Here is a 23396-nt window from a genome sequence, read left to right as displayed (position 1 = left end):
CAGCAATTTTGACAGCTACAACTTCCTTTGTTTCACCAAAACACCTTTTCACACTGTTAGACACTGCCACTGAAAAACTTGTTACTTTTGTTCAAGGAAAAGGTACAAGATTTGAAGCTACTCGCTACTCAAAACCTAAAATAGGCTGGTGTGGTGGAATTACTAAGCGCTTCAATAACTATTAAATATCCAACCAAGTCTACTTAAGCACACTCATTTGATCATGTTTTAGAATGCCATGGGTCACCTTAATTTCTGATTTATCTGTGAACAGTGACCATTTGAAAGTTACACTGACACATGAAACAGGATGCCAGACACGAGCTATTTAATAAAGTATTAAAATAGTAAAGCAACACTCATTGTTAAAAACAAACACAAAACACATATTTGTTCCTGAAGACATATAAAAACGATTAGCTATAATGCACTTATAACAATAATGGAAGGAGCTGCCAAGTGTGAAAATATAGTACAAATTTTTTCTGGATTAGCTCAAAAGCATCCCTTCCATTTGATTCCAACTATTTTTAGTGTTCCTGTAGTTAAAAGGAGCTACAGCAAAACACACAACCCCACAAACTCTAACTACCAACCCATTAAATTAGTCATTGCTGCTTCATTCCAAATGGCTAGTTTAGGACTATTATTTTACCACAAAACTAGTTCATAGACGTTAAAAAGCTCTGTTTATATTTAACTTGAGGTCCATGAACAAAGAAATTTAAGGACTCCAGTATCTTAAATTTCAGACAATATATGAATGTGCAAATTATAGCCAGCCCGAGAGCTGTAATGGTCAGGTGGAACATGAAGTATAGTTTGTAAATAAATACAAGACCTGTATGTACCAAAACCACTAGTATCAGATGCTACATTACCTTACTATCCATAATGCTTTCATCTGGTGGTTACAAGCTAAATCAACAAATATCTGGATGTCAAATACTAATACTATGCAAATATGAAAAGGATGTGTTAAAATCATTATCAGCAGTATCAATTTACTACTGAAGTAATACAACACACGACACTTTACAGCACAGGATTTCTTTTCTGAAGCATTTTCCCAGAAGGCAGATCTACCATTAGCTGATTGATTTACTATCAGCGCTTGACCCACCCTAGTACCTTGTTTCTTCATACGCTTTCTGCAATCATTTTTGTGTAGATAACAATTTATCTATTAGTATTTATAGCATTTACTAAATGTGACAAAAGCACTGTTTCAGTATACACTGAGATGCGCTTTAATTACTGGATATAAATTAGATTATCTACAGGAAATATTAGAAGCCATAAATATCATATATACCAAATAGGTCTGCAGACGAACACTGTACAACCAGGTGTAATGACATTTTTTTCTTTGTATTATTCTATACATGTTTCTATTCAGATCTTAATAGTAGTAGAATACTTTCTAGTAACATGACAATGTGTCTAAATGAATTGCATGTTACCTGTTACCTGCCCCAGGAAGAAACAAGGAGCATGGAGAAGACTTATTTTATTTTTTTCCAAGTAACCAGGTTTCTTGAATTTGAACTGAACTATGACAGATAACATTAAATGCATTTAACATTAGAGAATGCAAGCACAAAAGGATGAAATTAGATGGGAAAAGATTAATTTCCAGTGACACCAGTTTAATTTCTAAAGTTCACCTAGATATTAGTAATTTAGGTCTGGCATTATCCGATGAGTTGTAAGCGGCCTTTACCTATGCTCAATGTGAATGTGCCCAGGAATGAAAGGGTGACAATGGTCAAAGGTTGATCAGAACCCATACCTGACAAGTCTGTTTCTTGAGAATTGGTTTGAGGTTCATTTCTTTGATAGAAAGAGTCAGCATCTCCCTTAGAACATTTCTGCACTATTTCACTCATATCTGACACAAGATATTTACAATTATCACAAAACTACTAAAAAGTTATTTATTGATGGTCAGTTTATACTTTTTCTCCTACTTAATGTGTTAGGATCAATCATTATGTTAGCACAGCAAACCTGGTATAAATTTCCCACCAATGAGAGCTTCATTTTTATATAGAAACTTCTTCAGAAAAGAATAATTAATTTAATAAGAATAATAATAAATAATAAAGAATAAGAATAAATAATTTAATTAAAATAATTAAAAAAAATTAAAAAAGAAATTACTTCAGCTCCTTTCTCCTATTCCAAAATTTCTAGGGCCTCATTAACCATAAATGCTTCTTAAATTCTCACTAGGGCAAATCTATGCACTGATCAAAAGTCATAAAAAACTTCCATTACGTACAATAATCAAGGCTTGACTAAGGATTAACAGGTAGGAAATTTTTAGGCAGGGAAGCCCTGCAGACAGCTTGTTTCTATATCAACACTTCTTGCCCTCCCACCTATCATTAAATGCACTTGGCATTCTAGCCAGGTTGCTTCTTAATACATCTTGATGCCGTGTGCTGTCGTGCATGGCTCAGCCTCATGTAGTGGTGGGTAGCTTAAGAATTGTTACGTTAGAATATATATAACAATGACTACAAATACACATGCAGTTTTCTTTAGTTGGATATGTATAAAAAGGTTTTTTTGAATTTTTCTAGACCATCATATGAAAAATAAGAACTTCTGAAAAACCTTCAACATTAAAAAAAACCCACACAAACACCAAATCCTGAATTTAAGTCTCTGCCACAGTTTCATTTGATCTACACATTTTAAAAGGTGGATCATCTATTGAAAAATAAATTGACTCAGGCTTTCAGAACACAGGATTCAACATCGCAAGAAAGAACGCGTAGGCAGCCGAGTTACTGTGATAGTTACATCTGTTACACTTCTTCCTAACCTTAAAGAAAATTAGTTACCTCAATGAACCACCCATGGTGACAACGTTAAAATACTTCAAAATTTCTCCCAGCGTGGCTACAGAGCAGTCTTGCTCTTACAGATGTATGTGTCCCAGCACACACAGCAAAAGAATCTTTGGTCAAGACATTTTAAGTAGTGGGAAATTATGCACAGTATCACAGTACATCCCAAACTAGCTCTCTATATTAAAAAAGCAGCGCACTCCACCCTTTCTAAAGAGTTTTTTCCATCATTTCCTTCAACCAGTTAATGGTGGACGGTCCACCTCACTAGTATCATTAGGTAATGATAAAGTTACTAAACTTTGCTCTCCAGGTTTGGTATAAGAGTGTTTCATCCCTATATAACCCATTAGAAAAACTGGGAAACTGGGAAGGAAGACCAAAAAGAGGAAGCTTGGAATTGTGGGGTTTTTTGGCTCGTGTTCCTCGGAAAGCACACACGAGCCAGCCAAGAGTTATCAGGCAATTTCTGATCCAGCAGAGTATCCAAGAAGCCTTCTGAATTTGTCACAGAAGTGTTTTTCTGATAACTCACACATTTGAAAGACACGGATCAAGACATCAAGTAGGAAGAATCACGCTCTCACTTCATTAACACCAACTGATGTTTGTGCAAAATGGCAGATGCTTGAAGAGGAGTTGCCTCTGCTGTTGTTCTCTAGAACAGCAGATCTGCATTCTCTTTCAAAGACACCATCTGTCTTTAGCTATATTCAGTTCTCATTTTTTGGAATTTGCTAAGTCTGCTCCTCCCCCCTGCAATTATAATAAAATTTTGTCTGGGGATAAAAAAAAATTACATAAGACCGAAATCCCTGGCCAGATTTTTGTGCAAGAAGTTTTGCAAATAAGCAACTCTGCTATCACAGCAAGCTGAGTTTACTATACAACTTAAAATTTGCTGTTCAAGAATCTTGATATTTTCAAAAGCTACAAAATGTCACCAATTGTCTCTACGGTTAGATGTTTCTGAAGACGTAAAAGGCTTTGATATAAAGTTGGCATCTATGAATTTGTGACCTTCTTTATGCTTCTTTGAGATCTAATATACTAAAGCCAAAACACCCTAAGATGCTTATCAAGAGAATGCATCTCTGGAAAATTAATCTGTTCTCTAAATAGAAGCTGGGAAGAAGGCTAGTACCAGATCTTCTGCCAGTTGCCTTTGGCAAAACAAGATTCAGTTTCACTGCTGCAGATTTAGTTTGATATCTATAGACTCAAACCCAATGTTTTGTCAGTCCTTGAAATGTTTATAATTTTTAATATGTTTAATAACAGCATTATATAATATAGAATCCTTTAACTATTACACCACCTGTAACTGAGCACCAAATAAACACATTAAAACATAAGGAGACTCCCAAGTCTGAAGTGAAATCACATGCATTAAAAAAACCAAACTATTAAAAACATATTATATGAAGATTTAGAGTCTCTTAGTGTTGTAACCTATTCCAATACTTTAGGCTAATTTCACATAACTGGCAGCAAACCATACAACTGGTCTCCGAATGATGTGAAAAGCAACTACAGTCACTGCAGCTATCGCTGTGAAACTGGACCTGGAGAATGCTATGCCTGCTAAGAGCACTATTTTGCCGGTAAAACTAACTTCCTCTGTTCCAAGAGTAAACAGTTAAAAACGTATGGGGAAATAAATATGAAAAGGCCTTTTCAGGAAATGGAGAACAGGAGCTCATTGTTTATTTTGTTCTTGATACACACGACTAGCCCATTGTTTCAAGAACTTTGTGCAAGGTTATTTGTCTTTCCAACTCGTTTTCTGCTAGAACATGTTCAACTACTGTGTAAGATCATGGGGGGTTTTGGGGAGGGTGTTAGGGGCATTAGGGAGCAGTTTCCCTAAAAGCCTAAACCTCAGACATGTAAACAAGTCAGGACTCTAAACCTCCAATGCTCATTCTGACTTGCCAGCTTAAATGACTGGGTTTGTTTAACTTCTGCTCAAAAGGATTTTCAAGCCCAAATCCAAAGTGGTAATCTTTAAAACACCCATTTTACATATACCCACATTCCTAAGCATCTATATACCTTTTAATTGTAAGGTTCCCAGTTACCTAAAATTCTCCTGGTGATCTAAGCAAGTGGTGTCTCACCTTGATGAAACCACTTTGGTTGCAGCTGTCATGTACAAACCCATGTTTTATCAGCCTTGTGTCTGAGGTGCAAACATCCACAAGATGTTCTCAGGCTATTTTCACTCTTCATAAAAACTGTGGAAGATGGTGTTATCCCACCACATTTTACTTCTTTTAAAAACCACTGCACCGATGGTTGTTAAAACATCTGCCGCTGATACTGAAAAGCTGGATTAAATTTTCAGACGGATTTACAGTCACCTCTCCCACTTTGCTGACACAGAATACTAAGCATCAAGCTACTGTCTGGTCTTTTGAGGACACTGGCCCATCTTTTACAGACTAATTACAGACTTCATGTGGCTCAGAGAGCATGACTGTTTCTCTTTAGCTTAATAGAGCAAATTTACCTAGGAGAAAGGAAAATTTGAGTTACTCCTCAAGTTACTTTGAAATATTACCACCTGAATGATGTACTCCGAAATATTAACACCTTCAGAGGGTTGGCCATGGATAAGACTCTGCCCTTTCTCAAGGGAGAATTGCCATCACCAGGCTCTGAGCCTTGCATACTTCTGGGCAGAGCTGCCCCTTTTGGTCTCAAACTCGCTGGTCCATGCAAAGCAAAAGAAATCCAGATAAGAAGCACAAGTCCCAGTTCCCCCCTTTCACTTCACAAAGATTTATGTTACAGAGCACACAAACCCTAATGCCATTCTGTTCTTTCTTAAACCACCAGATTACAGCCAGGCCAGCTTTACACCTCCACACTCTGTATTGAGTTCCTATTCCAATTACCATGACTAAATCCACAAAGGAATTTAGGCTTCTCAATAATTAACACAACGGTGTTCAGCCAAATTGCTAAGCTGTCAATTTAGTAAAGAAAAAATAAGGGACTTATAAAACCAACAGTCTTTAGCTTTACTAATCAAGTAATTTTAACAATTTCTGCCACTCATAGCACAGAGGGTAGGGGACAGCAGACCTACCACAGCTGAAGCTTTCAGGCACTGAACCCCAGGGTAAAGGGAATGATCCTTGTCACCTCAGTGGAGTACAAAATCTCTCATAGAAGTCAAGCAACAGGTAAAAGCAGTGTAGGGAAGCATCTTTCATAAACGTTCCTTTAGTCAGTTTATCCATTTTGCTACTATAATCCATTTAACTGAAAACATGACCTAAAGACATACATAAGCAACTATGCAAAGCTTTGAAGGCTTCCAGCTATGGGTAGATAACACTTCAGCATTTTAGAATACAAGCTAATTCTGTATCAGAGGCAGAGTCTGATATTTTTCTGATTTTTTGTTTTTGTTTTTCCCAAGAGGCTGAGCTCAAAGGCAGTATCTGGTTTTCAGCAAGACCCAACATTTGCATTTGGGTTTCCTACCTCTAATTACAACACAGGATATTAACATCAAAAAATCAGCTAAAATCAGCCAACGCTCATTGAGATACAATTGCCTCAGCAAAGAGTTTGCTACTCACAGTTTCACACACTCATGGCAGTTACTAGTCCCTCAGGCTGCAAAGAAGGTACTTATTTCAAGAAATCAGGTATGCATCCTGGCCTGCGCCAAAAGCAGTGTGGCTAGCAGGGCAAGGGGGAGGATTCTGCCCCTCTGCTCTGGCGAGACCCCCCTACAGTGCTGCCTCCAGCTCTGGGGGCACCAACATCAGAAGGACATGGACCTGTTGGAGCGGGGCCAGAGGAGGCCACAAAAATCATTTGAGGATGAAGCCCCTCTGCTGTGAGGACAGGCTGAGAGAGCTAGGCTTGTTCAGCCTGGAGAAGAGAAGGCTCTGGGAAGACCTTATTGCGGCCTTTCAGACCGTAAAGGGGGCTTATAAGAAAGATGGAGAAAACTTTTTAGCAGGACCTGTAGCAATAGGACAAGGGTAATGGTTTTAAGCTAAAAGAGGGTAGATTCAGACTAGATAGAGGGAAGAAATTTTTTACGCTGAGGGTGGTGAGACCCTGGCCCAGGTTGCCCAGAGAGGTGGTAGATGCCCCATCCCTGGAAACATTCAAGGTCAGGTTGAACGGGGCTCTGAGCAACCTGATCTAGTTGAAGATGTCCCTGCTGATGATAGGGGGGTTGGGCTAGATGGCCTTTAAAGGTCCCTTCCAACCCAAACTATTCTATGATTCTATCTGCACCACATTCTGGCAGAACTTGAAGTCAACTTGAACTCTCCTTACGACCACATGCTTTTACTCCAAACCACACGTTCTTATGCCTTCACATGAGTTGTTTCTATAGACTGATTCTGAAGGGATTTTTGATGGGATGGGAGTGACAGGCTGGTTATTCATGAAGGGTGTGAAAATAGATCTGGCTGCAAATCAAGCCATGTCAGCTTGTAGGAAGTCACAAACCATTCTGACTTTGGGCTGTATCAGAAGCAGCAGACTGAATTTGAGTTAGTTCTCCTACAGTTCCTCATATCATTGAAGAGAAGGGATCTCCAAGTCATCTTGTCCATCTGCTTCATAACAGAAAATCAACAGTAGGTGTATCATTCCTGACAGACATTTGATCAACCCGATTCAAAAGGCAACCACAAGAATGATATCCCTGCTTCTTTAGATGCTTCAGTACTTAGTTATCCTTACCATTAACTTTATTTCCTAACTCTAACCAAAGTGGCCTCTCCTCTCATTTAAGCCTGAAATGTAGCAGTTCAGGTGATTTACATATACAGAACCAAACCCAAACTCCCATCATACACAAGTCAAAGCAGGACCAGAGCTGCCCACTGCCAGCCTACACCAGACAGCAAAGTATGTTTGAGGCCTGCAGGGTGGCCATAGATATCAATGAGGTTTTGTCAGTAGATACACTAAAGGAAGTAATGCGACTTAAAGAAAATACTATGTTAGATTGGGACTCAGCTCAAAATACCTTACAGATTTAGAAATCACCTTATTCAAGAGTAGACCTGAGCCACTGCTTTTTAAGGGTGCCATGGACCCCCTCCTCTCTATAATCAGCTCAGCAGGCACAGTAAAGCTGTTTCTCACCCTTCTAATATACTAGAACTGGCCTGTCAAGCTTGTGGCTTCATGCTATTGGCACACACATACTTAGTTTATGAAGTTCGGCCTACACAATAAAGAAAATAGATAAATTATACACAGCATGAACTATGATTCCTGCAGAGAAGTTCAAAAGCTCTGGGGATGCAAGAGCCAGAATGGAAAACCCAGGGCATCAGAGTGTGATCAGTATCAACCTACGTTTTGGCTAGAAACACCAAGGCTCTCAAGGCTTTACGAGAGAGAATGACACCCAAAATAGGCTTTAACAAGTACCAAATTGTTGGTGATTCCCAGAGAGACACAGACAGTAGCTACTTCATGTTTTCTTTCTCACTTTCCCATTTATTAGCAGATAAATGTAAGGACTCAACGTGTAAGTTCACCTGCAATTGGCCAGAGCAATAGCATCACTGGACGTATACAGCTGGATGTTATTACATAGCAGCATGCTCATACTGTCTTGAAAGGCCAAAGCTACGGCATCTTTTTAAGTGCATACATTTGGCTCAGAATTGTACAAGAACGATTCATGCCCTGGAGAACTTGCAACTGATTTTTTTGGATTTGAAAGTCTTGACACCTCAATTACAGTATTATCGAAACTGACGCTTTTCAGACAATCCAAATAGAGACTGTTGTAACTTTGAGGACAGGTAAGTTACAGAAATATACAGAAGTTAGCAGGAAGCTGCTATATGGTGCTTCTGGTTTTGGTGATGGCAAATCACCTGGGCAATCTCTTCTTCTGCAGCACAATGTATCATGATTAACAGGAAATCCCTAAAGCAGAAAACTGATCCCTTCCTGTTCAAATCTCTTTATTCCTGAAGATAATCTTTTCCCCACAGATGTGTCAGTTCCCCACACTAGTAGCTTGGAGGGAAAGGAGGACTTGGCTTCTAGAAAGTTCTTCAGCTTCCAAAGGTGAAGTTATAGCACAACCCCAGCCTCCCCCAGTGGATACTCTACACCCAGATTAGCCCTAGGAGAATGGCTCAGAAAATCAGTGCTGAGCTTTCATTTATTTTGCCTTCTTGTTAACAGAAGCACACTACTGTGTAGTCATTTATCAGGTACTGCTTCAGCTAAGTGAAAACGAGAGCTCTTTTCCAGATTCTGTTTGCTATTTGTGTTCTCTATAGCACCATTAATTTCAGAACGGGCTATTAGTTTGAAACACTTGTTTGAATTATATCCATGCGTTTCCTAGCTGGGGAAAGACAAGCTGATGTTTGCTGTGTTTAAGGCTACACAGGATGTTACAGCTCCATTGCCAGTTAATTGCTCTTGTTGACTTATTTGCAGGCCAGAGCTGATTCTTTCGCTGACAAAACTAGACCCTCCTTTAAGCAGCAAGTACAGTGATGACAAGGCAAAAGTTGTCATGGATGATGCTACTTAAAGGATTTATAGCAATTTCTTGATTGCCCTCTTTCAGTACACTTTCATTGCTGATCAGTGAACACCATTAATTAATAAAGAAATCAAAACTGCAGCCATGTTTTCCACCAAAGGTTTTCTCCCTCCGTAGAAAAATTCTTCCCCAAGTAAGACAGTCTACAGACACAATTCTAAAATAACACTTCCTTGCTATCTCCATTTTCGGTAGCCAGTATGACACACAACAAAGGGCTACACACACTTTTCTAGGGACGCAGCGTATACTTCTTATGAAAATCAGGCCTTTTGAGAGATCCCAATTCATATAACAAAAGCCAGTGCAAACTGGGAAGGTGGAAAGAAAAGTCTTCGAAAATATTCTCAACAGCAACAACCTGAAATCTGGAACGATATGACTCTATGTATTTTGCACATTGGGCAAAGGAAGCAGCACCTGTGTCCATACCATAAACCAAAATCTATGGCAGTTGAAGTAATACAGAAGAAGGCTTGAAGAGCAGAAATTAAAACGTCACCATCACATTCAAGCAGGTCTTAAGCTACGTGAGAACTGGAAGTCAAAGGTAATATAGTTTGAAGTAGATATTTTATTTTGTATCCCTGAAGGTGAACACTTAAGTAATTTCCTCTCTTTGAAAAAAAAAAAAAAAAAAGAAAAAAAACATATGGAAAGGCGGATTTCCCTTCCTAGAAATTGTTTACTTCCTCAGAACTTTAACATCCTCTGTTTTTCAGAGTCATCCATCTATTAATAATAAAAACTCACAAGACCATTTTTTGCCTCAAGGCTTTTCAATTTTTCATCAGCTTGATCCTGTTCAAAACAGAAATTCTCAATTCTAACCCTTAGACAAAGATCACTACAGGCAACAACGGACTAATGAATGTTTGCACTTAAGAAAACTAAAGGATTAAGTCAGTGACTTCTGTGATCCTCTGCTTCTAAAATGGCTTAAAAGCTTTAGATACATAGAAAAACAAAATTGAGAAGTTGAAAGGTAATTTTCTCCATAAATTTATACAGGATAGTTAATCACCTCAGTTTTCTGTCTTACCTCCTGAAAGAGAACATAGAGATGAAAAAGTTGTCAAATTACAATGTTGTACATAAAACCATTAAAAGGAGACATATTAGACATATCTTAGCAGAATTTTAATTATTACAAATTTAGCATCCACAACACATTAAGCTCCTTGCATTTCCTTGCCTTCTGCTATGAATCCTTTGACTTGCAATTTAAGCTCATGCACATTCGATTCCTGCAGCAATTAAACAAGTTGCTCATAAGGAAAACATTAGAAAAGCATTTAATGTTTGTTTTTTAGCCCTTGCATTCTGATCAGCAGGGTGACAAGGAATTACATATGATCGTTATCTGAAGTCTAGAGTTTGAAACCGGAGTACAACAACAGAGTGGGGGAAATCACTAATAGTTTTACGTAGTATCTGTACAGCTTTTGGTTATAAATAACAAAATCAGCTTACGATAGACTGGTGGCATGAACTACAAACATGTGAGTTGAGAGCAAAGTCTAAACTGTCCCGAAGGCAAGTACTTCAAATCATTTTTATAGTACTTTTAATAATAGGAATAGCATTAAAATATAAACAAAACTCTGTGCTACCGATTATGTGATCCATACCCAAAGAAGTCAACATACGAAATCTTTTTATGCTACAATATTGAAACATTTCTGCCTTTGTAATAACAACATGGTATCTTTATTTCCCCGATTCATCCTCTTCAGGAAACTAAGATGACCCCTTACCATGATTTAGATGGTGACGTTTCAAACTTTCAGGTGTGTCTGATACAGACAGCACAGAAAGTTAAGCACGATAAAACCCCAAATCCACACCGATCTCACTTTTCAAGTCCTGTCAGCATTTGTAGGATCCCTGCTTGAAATGCACAGCATAATTCGGAAGTAACTTCTGATGTTCATCAAGTTTTAGGAGGCAGAACCAATTATTTATTTATCAGGATATCCAAAAAATATTATTAAATGTGTGTATATACACATGTAAAGCCATTGCCAGTAATAAATATACTGTAAATAAAGTTAGCAGATTCATTCAGATGGTGCCAACCATTTCAGCACAGATCTTACCAATGATAATAAGACTTAAATACCTATATGAATTAAAACCAAAACTTACTATTTCAAGTGACAGAAATAGACAAAGGTGTAATACTTTATTTCATCTTTTATTTAAATCTTTCCAGTATTCTCCAAAAGGCATTTACTAGGCATTTTGGCCTGAACCTAAAATTAGAATAGTAAAAACCTGGATACTAATGCCTTTTCAGTGGGATTTTAAAAGCACACAAATTTCCTGTTAATGAATTCAAGGAGGACTTCTATCATTGTCTTCAAAAGGGAGAATACAGACAAACAAGAGCTTCTGAAAATACCATAGTCTATAATCATTTAATTTGTAAGCTTCATTTTTCTAAACTTACCCCTGCCTTCTTCAGACAAACGAGTATTTAAATAAATTCTACATTCCTTGTTTTGAATTTATCTTTAGAAAGAATACTGCATACACCCAGGATTGAGGTAACTCACAGAAGAATAACTACCTTGAAGTCATGACCTTGCTTTTAAGTCTTGTTCAGACTAGATTCTTACAAGCCTAAACTTGAATCTGAACTTCAGCACTTGCAGCAGGAGATACTAATTTAGCATTATGAGAAGCAGGAAATTCGATTTCACAGTTTTGCAAATCCAAGGGTACAAATTTTACCCACCAAAGTGGGTAGGGGCCTCAGAGTATAGTTCCAAACCTAGCCCTAAAAAGGTTCATTAACAAAACTATTTGTTTTTGGGCACTGAAAAGCTAAAAATCCTTTTAGCTCTTTAAAAAGATCCTCGGTAAAAAAATGCCAACACTATAGAAAATAAGCCCGATAATAAAAGGAGTGGCTTCCTCTAAGAAGATTTAATTTACATATATGGTTAGAATGTTTTTACAATTTTAAGTGTTGAATATAAACCTTTCACAGCATTATCTGCAATTAGTTCAGAAAACCACGCTTTTAATGAACATAAAGAGAAGCTGTTCCTAAACATACTGGAAGATAAAGTCCATAGAAGTCTAACTAAAATTTATACGATACTGAAGATGACAGTAGAGTTACATAGATTTCTGAGAAGACTACACACAAAAAAGTTTGCAATATAATTATTCTTTTAACCCATGTTTGAACTCAAGCCACCTTCAAACTTCCAGCTCAGCTGATAATTTGAAAACCAAGTACATCCACCAAGAAATGGACACGTTCCATGAAGAATTTGCAGTCCTACTACACAGGTGTATATAAAGTAAACCACACAAGATATCCCACTAACATTCTAATGCAATTTTGCCCCAGTTAAAATAATTCAGTACAAAATCAATGGACAGGAATCAGAATGGAGAACTGTCAGCAAATATATAGACACAGGAGGAGCAGATACCTCAGTGTCAATAGCTGTTTTGTAGATGGTTTGGGGTACGGACTTCAGAATCCTCAGATATTTCCCATTATTCCATTGCCGGTGGAGGACAGCTAGAGAGAATCCCATTTCCATAATGGATATTCACATAACTATCTATTTGAAAACACCAGCCAAACTTGTAATGCTTCATCTAAAGTGCTTATGAACAGCCAAGACTTGACTATTTGAGTCTCCCAAGAATAAAACACAACATAAAGAATAAAACCACAGAAGGAGAGCAATTTGTTTTCAAATCTGCAAATTGGGATTGGAATTCTTAAGTGTACATATGAAGACTAAAAAACAATTAAAAAGTAAAAGCTGCGGCATGCCCTGGCAGACTGTATTAGAAATTTGACTAGAATGCAAATATAATGACTTTTTTTTAAAAAAAAAAACAACAAACAAACATAACACAAAAGACCTTGGATACTCAAGCATGTGAATTCCTCAAGGACCTGGCTCATTTTTCCTCACACCTGCTTCCCCTTCGCTCTCTTAAGCAGTATGTTGTGGCTTTTCTTGTGAGGACTCATTCGTCCACAGCATTTTTTAGATCTGACCTTTTTTTTTTCCCCTTTGTGTGCTAGGAATAGCAGGAATGCTATTGTTTAGGCTTCAGTCATCCCATAATTTAACTATAATATCTGGGCCAGTAGTTTTAGGTAATGCTTTCTGATCTGTGCAAAACACATCCCATGAGACCAGTCTAGTTTTTTGCTCTGAAGCCATCGTACCCGTCCCTGACCCAGAAGAGTGGGCATATCCTACTGGCTCCTTGTCTTCTCACTGCAGCAACTATATCTTTCTCCTCTTCCCTTTCAAGCACTTCCATAATTCTCTTCCTGTCTCCTCTTACAAGTCTCAAAAATTTCATCACAGCTTTGGACAATATCTGCTCAGATTTTCCCACGTTTCATCCATTCGTAAGAGGCAGAGCCTTTTATCATAAGAACTCTTTTCCAAGTTTATCTACAAAGCTCCTATCTGCTTCTTCCTCAAACTCCTTTTAAATTTTGATTTCTGCTATAGAAAATCTGGAAACTACTGGTATCATGGTCAAGTGGTGGTCAAAGCCACCTGTTAATAAACCTGCTCTTTACCTTTGCAATCAAATTTACGTTCAGCATCTATTGCAGAGAGAACTTGACCCTAATCCTTGCTGTGAATGCTGATGCTCTAATATTGATAGAAACAATTACTTAAACACAAGAGTTTCCTTTCGAATAGCAACTCAGTTGACAAGTCTTTTTATCTGTTCGTTAGGAAATAATTCTTCTGCCCTTTCTCTTCTGATGGCAAATGATACAGAGAGTGAATGCCAGAACGGCAAGAAGAATGCATCTACATAGAAATAGCGCAACACCTATTTGCTGTTGTCCCTTGTGTAGCTCTTTTGTAGTCATACCGACATGTTTATTTTCATTTGTGGTTTTTAGCTCAGTAGTGACTTATTTACCTTTTATATTTATATATAAATAATATTATTTATAAATATATATTATATTTATATATAAATAATATATTATATATTATATTTTTAATAAATAATATATTATTTATAAATATATATTATATTTATATATTTATATAATTACACCACTAAATATTACAGAAAGTAAACAAATTCACACCTGGATTAATTTAGCATAACATCTCTGCAATTATTTTTGCCTTGCTCATAAGAAAACTACTGCCTCAAGTTGGAAGGCATTCTCCTAATGCTTCACTATAGTATGTGTTAACTAGAACAGGCGCAGATTTCCAAACAATTTTTGTGGAGTTTGCAGTCCTCACGATAAAGCGTGTCCTGAATCTGGCCTTTGCTCAAGTCCACAAATCAGTCATCTGTGAATCAAAGGCTGCTGGCAAAAGCATGTGAACGTGTAAATCTACAGCTATGCAAATAAGGAATTAAAAAACCTCTCCCTTGTACTTGTTTAAAAGTAGAATGATAATCTGCAAGGCTCAGATTACACGATCTGTATCAGGAGAGTGACCCTTGTAGAAGAGGTCTGTTAAAAGACTTGAATTTGCCTGATTATCTGCATGTATGTCAAAACAAAGTCTTTGGTTTGGTCTTTATTCTACTGTCAAACCTGTCAGTGTCTCGCTTAGCTCTCATACAGTAGCACTTCATTTGATTAGCCTCTTTTATATTTTAGTTATTCAGAGTAAGCCACTTGATTACATCAGTCAGACTTAAATTATTATTTCCTCGAGATTCCTAACAAATACAGATTTCTCCAAAGGAAAAACAGTGAAATTACCATGAATTTGATTATCTGGGAGAATGTCACTGCTTGGAGTTCCCTGTTCATTAGAAATTCACTAGAAATCAAGTTAAATAAAAACTGTGCTGGCAACTGCTGGCTACTGTCAGAATTTGCTTAACAAAATGTGGAAAATGCGTAACTGGCTAGAAGAAGCAGTGTGATGTACACTATCGATACATGACTTAAACGATATATACTGAGTGTTCTCCACTGGCATCCCTTTGGATTGCTGTTGCTCACTTGTCTCTAAAATCATTACTATTAGTAGAAAAAAAATACAGCGTTGATGCCTAACTCCAGCAATAGCTGCTTAAGATTTTAAGACATGTAAAGCACAAAACACAGAGAAGTCAGTAGCGTGACTTCCACATTCAAGAGGGAATTATTTATTATACATTTCATCTAGGCCAATCACTACAGTTTAGGATTGCCTCAAAAGCTACAGTCTTTTTGAAGTTCAAAACTTCCACAGATGTCTTATGATGTTTAGAAACAGCAGCTGAAATACCAAGCCAAAGCAGGGGCCATCTAATCCATTAACCCAGCACCTTATGATGGCCCATACTGGTTGCTTCATCGGAGAGAGCAAAGCATTCTGTGCTAGAGATTTGCTAAATAGCCTTCCTAAAATACCATTCTTTGTAATTCTTACCAATCAATAATCACCTCATACCAATTATTTATTCATCCTTAATTATCATAGTTCAAGGAACTACAAAAGCTCTCATTGTCAGCATAACAGAATAGAGAATTTAAGGTTCTCAAATGAACATGAAATTCCGTGAGAAACAGGCATTTGGTACCTTACAAATGTCATTTTGCACCTACTTGAAAACTTGGTGCCAACAATATCTTGATTTCAGATTATGTTTATACTTACAAAAAGGGAAATATTTTTGGCTTTATAATTGGGTCTAAATTTTTAATATTAAGAGAAAATGAACATTCAAATACAGACAACATTCAAGTATCCGATTTAATTGTCTACCCCACACTTTGTCCTATTGCCCTGAATCACTTTTCCCCTGTGGTTGCTTTAAATAGTGAAAATACCGTTCATATGCACAGAGACCTCTGCAGTAACATGTGCAATCCCTAGTTCATGCAGTTTTCAGACATCAGAATTGATCCAAATAGCTGAATCATGCTCAGCCTCCTCCCTCTCATTTGCTAAAACAAAACTTTGGCAAAGGATTAGCTTTTAGGAATTCAGTCCTATTGGATATCAGTCAGTTCTAGTCAGGTTCAAAACAGTTGATGAGATTAGCTGTAAACAGCCATGAGATGCTTTGTTTGTATTTGCATTTTATTCCAATCAAAAGACCAAAAGCAGTCTTAAACCTAACTTTTAGGAATTGAAATTTGTACTTTTACAGGTTTCGTGGTATAGTCCACCCTGGTTTTGCACTTAATTTCATTAATTGTAGTACAAATCGTACAAATCATAACTCATTCTGACTTTTCTATGTATGATAAACTCAGGTACTAGGAGCTCTTCTACAATTTACATTTCAGAAATGCCTATTTCTATTCTTTTATTAGTATTCCTTATTGCTAAATCTAGAGACGGGTCACTATATTTCACCAAGAGCACCCGTCAGATCTCTATAATTAGCTAACGTGTCTTTCAAATTCTTAGCTCGGGTACAAATATTTATAACTTGTTGACAAAGGAAAACCTGTTGCTTCTTCTGCACCATCATCACTTTAACTACTAACGTGACATTTAAGTAATAGCTATGCCTTGATGCAAGGTGTCAGGCTGTGATTTCTGTGGCTTCCCACACTTGTGGGTATCTATCCCACTGAGAAATATGTGGCTTTATTAAACATAACACTCAAGGTACGCTATGGTCATGAAGCTTTACATTCAGGCGACACTTAATGAGTCCTCAGACAACATGGCAACATGCTGGAAAGAACACTCCATGGCTGTCCTGCTCTTGACACAGTCCCTACCCCTTCTCATCATGAGCTACACCATCCAGCCCCAAGCCTCCTGAGAAGCCCTACAACTACCTTTAAGTCTTGCTGCACTTGAACTGGGACCTCACCTATTGATGCTGCTCAAAAAAAGAAAAGAATTACGAAATTCAGTAAGGAACCAGACTCATTGTTTATAAACTGTTTGAAAACCAGCAAAGACGTCTCCCACCTATTTTGACCCTCACTTGCAACTATTGATTTCCTAGTAGCACGACTGTTGATCCTATAAAAAAATGGAACCTTCAGAAATCAATGCATTTTACTGTTTTCATAAACCTCAATGAATATGATTTTCATCCATGAGAGCTGCAGTTACTGATTCCATTCCCCTTGGGTTTCCTCATGCACCACTGCCTTTTCTTTTGGGTCCTGAAGAAGCAAAACAGTAAAACAACTATGCTGGTGGACAAATTTAGCTCATCAGCAATTGCTGCTAAAGAAGGGATAGCTTTAGTTCATCAAACGGTTTAGCTCATCAAACAGTTCAGTTATAGGCTGCTTTAATACTTGCACAAAAAAATGCAAGATAAGTGCCCTAAAAATAAGTAAAGTTTTCATTATTCTATGCCTCAGCATTATTTACCAGTTATTTTCTGAAAAGGCTAACTAAAAAGTTTACTGTATAGTTTGATCACAGTAAAGATCGAGAGGAGAAAGTGTTGCTTTTCCTGCCATCGTATTTCCCACCCCCCATCCTTCGAGGCTTGGGATCTTCAGCACCAACTCTTAAAAAAGTGTACTATGTTACTCAGGTTACTTAAGAACACAGAACCACATCTGTGCTTTCCAACCCCCTGATGGTGGTTGGCGAGGTTTTTAAGGGTGGATGAATCAGAACACTATCTTTATTCAGTACAGAAAGATGAAAAAAAAAAAAAAATCAATCTATTTAGGGAAAGAAGTTAGAAATAACAGAAGAAAAGGCTCTGTCTTTGGAATTTCCTGCTTTACAGCAGCATTAGCTGTGATGTATCACTGTTATGGAACAATACATCTGAACAGAAAAATACATTTCATGCTTCAAAAAAACTGAAAGCAGGAGTAGATGTAGAATGTGGTCATCCAGCACGCCTTTACTCAAAGATACACACTGCCCTTTTAAGTATTTACCTCTCTCCCTTCTCCCTCTCACACATGAGGTTTTCCATTACATCAGTGCCTTTGGAAGTCTTTTTAGCTTTTGTTTTAGCCTTAGAATGTCAAGAAGCTTCATAATTTCCAAAAGATCAACTTTTGTTAAAACACTTTCATGAAAAGACGCCACGCTATTTGAAGAAAAATGATCACAGACAGAGTATCTATGGTACAGTCATCTCTCAAATAGTTAAGTAAAAATACAAACTGACGAGTAACACACTTAATGCTGTACTGAAACAGTGACATGTGAAAGGATCAGCGTAGCAGGACACAATACCAATGTATATGTTTATAAAATTCTAGTTTACAAACAAGCAGGAATTGTCAATTTTTATTTCCATGTTTGTGCAGACAGCCTCCCTGGAGCAGAAATATTGTCCCGAGGTCACATCTGACGCAATTTACCTGCTCCAGATGCGACCGCATCATTGGTGTATTATATTCAATACCTGATCCTTCCGATACAGAACTGAAATTCGGCCGTTCCACAGTGTAACACTATACAACGTACCCTAATTCGATAGCAGAGTGTGTTCCTGGGCACACGCTGTCTGTATTGTCACACACAGGTTGGTCATATATGTAAGTACGCAGAGAGCAGCCCATAGGGCTGAAGGTAGATAACACATTCCCACACCAGCTCTCTCATAAGGTTATTGCGCTCCACAGACGGCACGGTTCCTTGATGCTTATCACTGTTTGCTCAAAGCTGATTATTTTAAACAAACAACACACCAAAGAAGCTGCTACACGACTTGATTCCACCTTCTTCGATCATCCTGTTCTCTTGTTTCTATTACTACTTGCACCTGCTGCTATGATACTGCATTTTCAGATGCACCTGCCTGCTTTTGCTGTGTTGGTATCCTGTTCGTGAACACAACACGTGGGCCCAGAGTCACCTTCAAAGGTCATCAGTCCAAAAAAATGTCTGAAGTGACTCTAATCTTAAAGGATGGCAGCTAATGTTATTTACATCACTGCTGACCAAAGGCGAGCCTGACTTTGCATAACCTACGGACTTTCAAATCATGTGTAATCATCTCTTGGACAGAAACCATGACACCGGTTTTGGTGTTTGGTGTTCTGGGATTTTTATTTTTTTTTGTTGGTTGGACTCGATGATCTCAAAGGTCCTATCCAACCAAAAATATTCTGTGATTCTGTGATTCCACTGAAACCCGAAAAACTTCTAGACTTCAATTGGAACTTGATGTCACCCTTTCCAATGCAAAAATACCCAGTTTGTCCCGTGTCATATTACTGTCGGGGCCTTCTTGTAAACCTTCTGTTTATAAGTACACTTCAGTTCATCGTAAGCTGAAAAATGTCCCTTCTCCCTTCATGCCCATTTGATTTCTACATCAGTGACCCAATTCTACGCCTTTATACCTTACATCACATGGAATTAGTTCACACTGGATACACTTCTTACGTAGTTGCTGTTTCTTACCTCTAACTCATTTAAATTCTTCCTTCACACCAGATTCTATTCCAGCACCTCCATGGTCATTACTGACAGCCACTGACTTGATTTACAAATAGCGCTAAGAGGATCAGATGTTGCCAAAGAGACAGTAAGGAAACAGAGGGAAGCTGGGAATTGATATGAGAAAAAAAAAAAAAAAAAAAGACAAAAGGAGAAAAGCAGAATGGAAAGAGCACAGAATATTGCTTTAAATAACAGAGATAAATAAAAAGTATCTATCAGCACCTAATGGGTGCACACTGCTTAGTGATTAGTCATAGCCAGCCTTCCCTTGTTTTCTTACACCATAAATTCTTCATAGTGAGATTATGTCCACCTTGAACTGCAAAATCCTTCATGTTTTGCATACTGCTATATCCGTATTTCTTAGTGTTATAACAAAAGCTCTCTCTCTCTTTGTTAAAGGCTTAAAAACACCTTAAAGGAAGTCAGCTGTGCTTGTTTATAGTTTTCCTCATAATTACTGACTCAATCATAAATATTCATGTAGTACCACACTGTAAATGCACATTCTACTTTAGAGAACACAGAGGAAAGCAGCTCTGTAAACAATTTACTGTGTGACCCCTACACAGGGGTATAGAAAAAGAAGTTGGGGTGTGCATTCACCCAATAACAAAATCCTGGAATGATTCAAGTAAGATGGAGCTTTTCTAATGGAGAAAATAAAATAGATAGTAGCAATCCATTTATATATTCCTGTTTCCAAATGCAATATCTCATTTGGGGGATAGTTGCTGAACATGCTTGTCCAAATACCTTTGCAGGATATATATACAGAAATAACACATTGGAATTTGGCTCCTAATTACAGAGCACTGGTTACTAATTTAACTATAAAGATACCAGACCTCAAATTCTTGATTTGATGCCCACTCAGCTGCCCAAATAAATGGCTCATCTCAGTGTGATTTAAATCTACATAATTATTAAATAAGAGTTAAGACCAAAATACCATGTCATTTTCTACAGATGCAAGGTGAATCAGAACGTTTGGTTCAGTTGTCAGAATAATTTAGTGCATTTCAGTATCAGCTAATTCAGGAATTGTATTTACTCAGCGAGAATACACAGTTGGTAGTTGCTGCCTTTTAATACAAACGTTATCTGTACCGAGGGACTGCGGTTTTATTGACCTAGGTCTAACTACCGTTTCCATCTCTAAAGCAGATGTGTTGTGACTAATAACTATTCAGATCAATTCATTTTTCCACTGAAAATCTACAGCGTTAACATCTAGATCCAATCAAGAAGACCTCTCCCGTTTCAAATTATTCCCTTCCTTCACGTTTTTATTTTCTCTCCCTTCTCCAGCCCACCTCAGAATCGCCGAGATTGTTTAATAAAAAAAAAAAAAAAAAAAAGTTTAACCGCTGCGTGCTATTAATGCGCTCCTGCTCCATGTGGAGTGCCGGTTTCCTTCCTTTTATCGAAGGCCAAAGGCAGAGGGACACAATGGGCGTGTTGTGCTCTGTCTAGCACGGTATGTGCGATGTCTTAAAAAAAAAATAAATAAAAAAATAAATACATAAAGGAGGTGTGAGCTGGCCGCAATACCACTACTCTTAAGAGTAGGACCACAACCTCATCAACCCCAGCACTGGGGTCCATCGAAAGCTGGGGGGGGGGGATGAAAAAATAAAAAAAGCTGCTTTTTATTATGACCTACATAGCGCACAGCAGCAGTTGGACAATTTAAATCTAGTTACGCCGAGGCCGAGCACACACAATGCATCCGTTCCCCCCTCACCAGGGTTTAAGGCTCGCAAGTTGTTGTACCCCCCACACAATGAAACACACACACACACACACACAAATCCTCTCTTTTTAGCAGAACATGAAAGCACGAAAGGTTACCCGCTATCGGAAACACCCTTCAGAACCGCCCGCCCTATGGAACACCACGTTGACACATGTAACGACAATGCAATCAGATCAATTAATTCAGCCCCCGCTCCAACCTTGCGATGCGGAGATACCTGGCCGCCCAAGGACCGCCACGGAGCCGATTTCTCCCATGTTTTCCTCAGTTTTCTCTCAGGAAAGCGAAGCAGCGGGTGCAAAGCCGTACCTTTTCTCTCACAGAAACCCAGGTTTCCCCGCCGCGTCCCGGTCAGCGCCGGGGTCCCGCACCTGCCCGGGAGGTGAGGCGGGGAAGGGAAGGGAGGGAGGGAGGGAAGGGAAGGGCGGGCTGCCCCCGCCGCTCCCGCTCACCGGCTCTCCCTCCGAGCAGCGACGCTGCGGAGAAACCTCGCCTTTACCACACAAAACCCGGCTCCGCTGCCTGACAGCGGCCGCCCAGCGCCATCGAGCCCCGCTCCTCCTCCGCCCGGGCGGCCCCGCTGCCCTTGTCAAAATGGCAGCTGGCGGGGGCGCCGAGCCGCTGCAGGTAACTCACCGGCGTGCCCCTGTCCGCCCCTTCCCTGCGTATTCCCCGGCAAAGCCCGGCGCGGTGTGTCACATTGTTGTCCCCTCAGCAAAATGGCTGGTTGCTGGCTGCCGGCGCTGCCGCAGACGCCTCATTGGGCTCCCCCGGCTTGCCGGAGCCATGGCAACAGCCAACGGCCCGACGGCACCGACCGCGCCGACGCCGACAGGGGCGGCTCCGCGCCCCGCGGGGCCAACGACGGCCTCCGCGGGGCTACCGGCGGGCTACGCGCCGCGGGGCGAGGGGCTGCCGGGCTCCGCGGGGCCACCGAGGAGCTCCGCGGAGCGACCGCTGGGCTCCGCGCCCCGCCGACGGGCTCCGCGGGGCCACCGCTAGACTCCGCGGGGCGACTGACGGGCTCTGCCGAGGGCCCGCGGGGCAACCGCGGGGCCGCTGAGGGACCCCCACCCGCTCCGCAGGGCGACCGCTGGACTCCACCACCCACTCGCCCCTTCCCAACACCGTCCGCATCCGCGGAGGGAGCAGCGCCCCCCCCCCCCCGGCTTTATTCCTGTGTCATTTTGGGGTTTGAGGTTTGAGCCCAGCTAAAAGGCTGCAGCGGCGAGGAGCATCGTCCGCCAGCAAGGCAGGCCAAGAAGTTGCCAACGGCCATAGGAAGATGTACAGTAAGTTTAAAGCATAGACATTATTTGACAGGGCATGGTATAAGCACTCAGGGTAAAAAAAAAAAAAAAAAAAAAAAAAAAAAAAAATCTTCTTTCTACACTAGTCAGCTAGTTTTCCAACAACCAAGGCCAAATCCCCACTCGTTTACATAAAACTAACCCCTGACGTTATCACAGTCACCCCCGGTCTTTATCAACCCCTTTCTAGAGCTCAATGGGTTAAAGGCTGCTGTTTATTAGACAGGTTTCAAAGATTGCAAGGTACAATCACCTTGTAAACCAATTTTATCCTACTTAGAATAGCACAGTTCTTCATTTCAATTAGGAGTAGGAAGAAAAGGAGACGTTTGTGAACAATTTAAAACTGCCTGTAAAAATTCCCCCTCTTCAAAAGCTGTCATTATCTCACATCTCAACCACCTAAAGAGTCAGGAATAAAAGCTAGAAAGCACACGCAGCACCCTGCAACCTAAAGTTCTTTGAAAATCATTTAGAAACATTAAAAATATCTGAGTGAGCATGCTGCATTTCATAATAAAAATTCTGACTATTGGTTTGAGGAAG

The 23396-nt window shown here is 39.3% G+C and overlaps 1 protein-coding gene across 22 annotated transcripts in view; it reads right to left on the bottom strand.

The window, feature by feature from the left end:
• Window positions 1–23396, bottom strand: part of SORBS2 (sorbin and SH3 domain containing 2) — a 181787-nt gene that overhangs the window by 140212 nt on the left and 18179 nt on the right. Inside the window, exon 1 of one of the 22 annotated variants that reach the window (XM_074155272.1) lies at window positions 22177–22261. The exons of the other annotated variants lie outside the window; for them this stretch is intronic. The gene's annotated coding sequence lies outside the window, so the exon portion shown is untranslated. Of the gene's footprint in view, window positions 1–22176; window positions 22262–23396 lie in introns of those variants that run through there. 22 annotated transcript variants of the gene reach the window in all.

Source organism: Numenius arquata, chromosome 10 (assembly GCF_964106895.1).
Source record: "Numenius arquata chromosome 10, bNumArq3.hap1.1, whole genome shotgun sequence".
NCBI classification, from domain to species: domain Eukaryota; kingdom Metazoa; phylum Chordata; class Aves; order Charadriiformes; family Scolopacidae; genus Numenius; species Numenius arquata.
The sequence above is the reverse complement of the archived record's forward strand: the minus strand, read 5'-3'. Positions and strand labels throughout refer to the sequence as shown.